The sequence below is a fragment of the Mus pahari genome, chromosome 3, assembly GCF_900095145.1.
Source record: "Mus pahari chromosome 3, PAHARI_EIJ_v1.1, whole genome shotgun sequence".
Classification (NCBI taxonomy): domain Eukaryota; kingdom Metazoa; phylum Chordata; class Mammalia; order Rodentia; family Muridae; genus Mus; species Mus pahari.
Window position 1 is genome coordinate 63,395,648 of NC_034592.1, and position 4,670 is coordinate 63,400,317.

The following is a 4,670-nucleotide window of genomic DNA, read 5'->3' on the forward strand; positions in this document are numbered from 1 at the left end:
ACACGAGCTCTGGGGGTACTGGTTAGTTCATATTGTTGTTCCACCTACAGGGTTGCAGCCCCCTTCAGGTCCTTGGGTACTTTCTCTAGCTCCTCCAATGGGAGCCCTGTGTTCTATCCAATAGCTGACTGTGAGCATCCACTTCTGTGTTTGCCAGGCTCTGGCATAGCCTTAATTTTCTATTCTTAAACAGGGTCTTGCTGTGTAGTTTAGATTGACCTGGGACTCAGAATCCTCCTGCCTCAGCTTCCTGAGTTCGGGATGACAAGCACGCACTACCACACTTGATTTTACCCCTGATTTTAGTAGGGATCATTCTTCAGCGAAGGGTATAAAGTATATTTTACGTAGATTAACATGACGTTGTTCTGTTCTCTGTTTGTGGGGAACATGAAACAATACATACTCCATCTTGTCCTGTTGAAGAGATTACTCTCTGCTGTCCACTGGTTTGCAAAGCCTCTGACTAAATCAAATTCAATGCCTTTCTCAGCGTCTGATCTTTTTAAATGTGACCTACTGTTTTTATTCTTCTTAAATATCTTCTTTCTTCCTGTGGCTATGAATCAATATGCATCTTTTCTTATTCAGTATGTCCAATACTTGGCAACCCCCTTTAATTAGATGCCTCCCAGGCTTCTGCTCCCTTCATTTGTTTTTAGCCTTCCAACATCACAGAGTGCTTTCTCATCCATGGATACTGCTTCCTCCAATTTCATATTTTTAACTGGCTTACTATTTCATCTTAGTGGGGCATTGGAAAGGGACAGAGATACGCACCAGTTGTGAATCTGGGGCTCTTAACCAAAAGTTTAGATGTGTTTTTTTCATCAGGAAATCACTCTGCTCCTCTTCTGTTTGTTCGACTTCCTTGGGGCTTTACTGGAACTGTTAATCACTAGAAACATGTTCTTGATCACAGAGGTGAGCATGTCACACAGGTAGCAGGGAGATCAAGGAGCCAGGGAACTAGGTCTGAGGTAAGCATGGTAAACTGGTTATATTTTGGAAGCTGTGCCTTTCTTTAGTCAGAATACCCTTTTGTGCCTAAACCTCCTTGAAGCTCTGCTACACCAGAAACCTAGGCTCCAGGGCAGATGATTGTCATACATGTGCACCCACAAAGAACCAGCATCCTGAAAAGACCCTCACTTTGTTACAATCTCATTTGCATTGTGCCATTGACTCCTCTTGTGAGCTTTTTAAAAGGATCATTTAAAAAAAAAACCCTAACAATGAGACCTGTTTCACCATGATTTGGGAGGGGGAAGGGTTGTCATGTGCTGTCTATCTCATGAACATCCTAAGAGGGTCTTTAGACTTTGCAATGCAGAGCCCATTGGGATGTTATCGCCCTTTGGGGTCAGCCTGCTCTGCTTCTCTCTCTGGAGTATCGCATCACTTTGCTTTCTTCTGCTGAATGAACTCCTGCCTGAATTGTGTCTTTAGTCTGAATTATTTTTCTCTAAGACAAGGACCAAGGAGAAAGGTCCTTCTTGCAAAACGATCTGGCAAGGAGCAGTCAGGGTAAATGAAGCTGGGAGAGAGGCCAGCCTTTCCGGTAGCTATCATAGCCGGCTGCTGTGGGTACCAGTTTGGAAGTGGCAGTGGATTTGTTATCTCCAAATGGAGAAGAGCTGTCAGCCTGCAACAATGGCGTCAAGCTGAATGGAAGAACTAAACTAGGATGTGCTAAAAAGAAACACAATGTCTGAGTCCCGGGGCCCAATCGTCTTTGTCTCCTGTTCCTATGAAGCTGGAAGAGGAGAGTGAATAAATATTTCTTCCAAATTGCAAGACTGAAATTGCTTTCTACTTCTTATCAGTTAATTTGTCTCAACGATGTTGTTTTATGGGGTTGTATTGGGGTTCTGCTAAGAATATCTTGTCTCTCACTGAGTGTAAATTGTCTACTTTATGCTGCTAGACTAGAATATGGTAGGAAAAAAATGTATAAAGAAACCATGGTTTGGCGGACTGAGACGTCCAGCTGTGTAAAGTTGACCTGTGGTGGGCACATTCTTAGTGTGTCACAATGTGGCAGGGACCAATGCGTGCCAAGACAGCAGATATGCTAGCTCAGGGTTCTCTACCCCTTATAAAGCCACATAATGCTCTTAACAGGCTGCACATCTAAGCTAGTTGCTTCCCCAGTGCCCTGTCTGTGGATTAAGATATGAACTTGGGGATTAAGTTTCTAACACATAAACTTCTAGGAGACACATTCGTACCATAATTCAGAAACTTTTAGGACAAAATCAGGAACCAGGACTCATTCTTACGGAAAACAAATAGAGACCATTTAGTAAGCCATTGCTCTTATTAAAAGGAAATTTAAGGTCTTAGTGAATGGTAACTAGACATAGGTGTCCAGAAGGCCACTAGAGCCAGCTCCTCTTGTCTTTTGTCCTGTCATCTTTGGTGGCAGTCCTAACCTCTCACAGGTTCTTCCTGTGTGCCAAAATGGAAATCCATTTCCCAGCTTAAAACAAACATGGTCTTGTACTTACCCGTGAGCCAACATACAACCTAGGGAGAGAGGCATGGAGTGACCCCCGCCCTAGCTACATGGACATGGACGCCATCACATATGGCTTGGTATGCAAGTAGAAGGAAGAACACATTCAAATTTGTATATAAGGCCCTGGATAAAAAGGAATACGTAACAAGAACATTCTTTTGAATGAGAGAGAGAGAGAGAGAGAGAGAGAGAGAGAGAGAGAGAGAGAGAGAGCGCTTTTCCTGTGTGTCTAAGAGAGCATTCTTTATTTATCCAACATAATATTTTTATTGATTATTTGCAAATTCCACATAATGCACCCATATCACACCCCCTTTCTAGTCCTCCCAGGTCCACCCTCCTACCTGTGTGATATCTTCCCAGTAAAAAGAAGATAACCCTTCCCTCCCTTTCCTCCCTTCCCCCCTCTCTTACCCCCTCTGCCCCCTAGTTCCCCCCACTTCTCCCACCCCTACTCCCAAGAAACAGTCGATATAGGAAGTCATTGAAAAAACTCTTCCAAATTGTGATGGCATGCTGAGGTGTAGCTCTCCACACTGAATGTGATGGCGGGGATGCAGGTGGGGAGGACTCAGGTTTCTTTAAAGGGCTGGGCTCTGGGAGTCTGACCATGCTCCAGGGAGTATGTGGGCAACACAACGTGGACTTGGTAATTTTTTTTTCTTTCTTCTTTTTACTGGGAAGAGGCCAGTGGGAGAAGGACCAGGGAGGACTGGGAAGTGATGTGATTGGTGTGCATTATGTGGAATTTGCAAATAAACAATAAAAATATTAAGTTGGATAAAAGAATACTCTCTTAGAAAACTTGTCCATCCCCGTGAAGTTTTAAGTTAGGCAAAGAGTATTTAATGCAGAGTAAAGACAGTTCAGAACTCCACCTTTGCTCAGGCATGCTTGAAATCATGTGCCGAATCCAGAAAATGCTCTCATTGCCTCCAGTCTCTTCTCTAATGTGCTTATATAAGCTTTTCTCATCTACTATGGACAGTAAATGTGTAATTATATTTGGTAATCTATGCAAGTACCATGCATGTGAGCGATGGCAAGCTGGGGAAATTGTGAACTAAATCACAATTTATTTGTAATAGAGAAAGGAAATATATTCATTAAATGAAAGGGCTGGCTAGTCTCAGAGCTCTTGAAATAGAGTTCTAATTAATTTATAGATTTTAAAGGCCACTCTGACTCAGCCTCATAATTTGAGTAATAAAACTCTTCTAATGGTTTTACAGCAGATTTATAAAATAAATGAGCAAACTTAATCAAACCACAGTGCTCGGTCAATACAAACGTTTCTGTTGTCAGCAGTTTACTCTATCAATTGGGAGATTTAACCACGAGTTTGGGTGACTCCGTGTCTCCTGTTCCTGGAACTGATTATCTAGGTCTTCATAAATGCATTCTTTATAGTAAATTCATGAAGACGCATGCGCTCTTTGCTATAGGCTGAATTTTTTAAAATCCTTCTTCCTTTTCCTTTCTTCCTTCTCTCCCTCCCTCCCTCCCTCCCTCCCTCCCTTCCTTCCTTTCTTCCTTCCTTCCTCGCCTCCCCCTCCTTCCCTTTTTTCCTTCCTTCTTCCTCCTCACTAGATCTTATTTTCAAAAGCTGTTTTCGGTCTATTGAAAAGTTGAACAGACGTCAGGGAGACTTCCCATATCTCCCCTGCTCCCACATACACGTAGCCTCCCAACGGCTCTGAACATTACCTACTGCACTGATACACTAGTTATAACTGACAGACCTGCTCTACCCGTAGCCATCATGATGCATACTCTATGGATATAGTCTATGTTACATTTATGACAGTTACCCGCCATTATACTACAGAAAGAGTGGTGATATGTGTCTGGAAACCCTTCCTTCTTCTCTCTTCTTTTGATAGAAACGAACAGTTTCCAGAAAGCTCTACAGAGATATTAAAACAATTAAAAGAAGCGGTATTAATTAAACATAAAGGTGTTGATGATTTCATCATTCAATGTAACTTTTGTTAATTAGATTTAATAAGTTTAGAGAAATGCCCGATTACTTGACAAGTTTTGTGGATCTGTGCTTTAACTTGCAAGTATTTATGAGGCAGGCAAGGTTATAATTTATAATTACGTGATTGTAGAGTTATAATCTGGAGAGATGACTTACTTGTAGTTT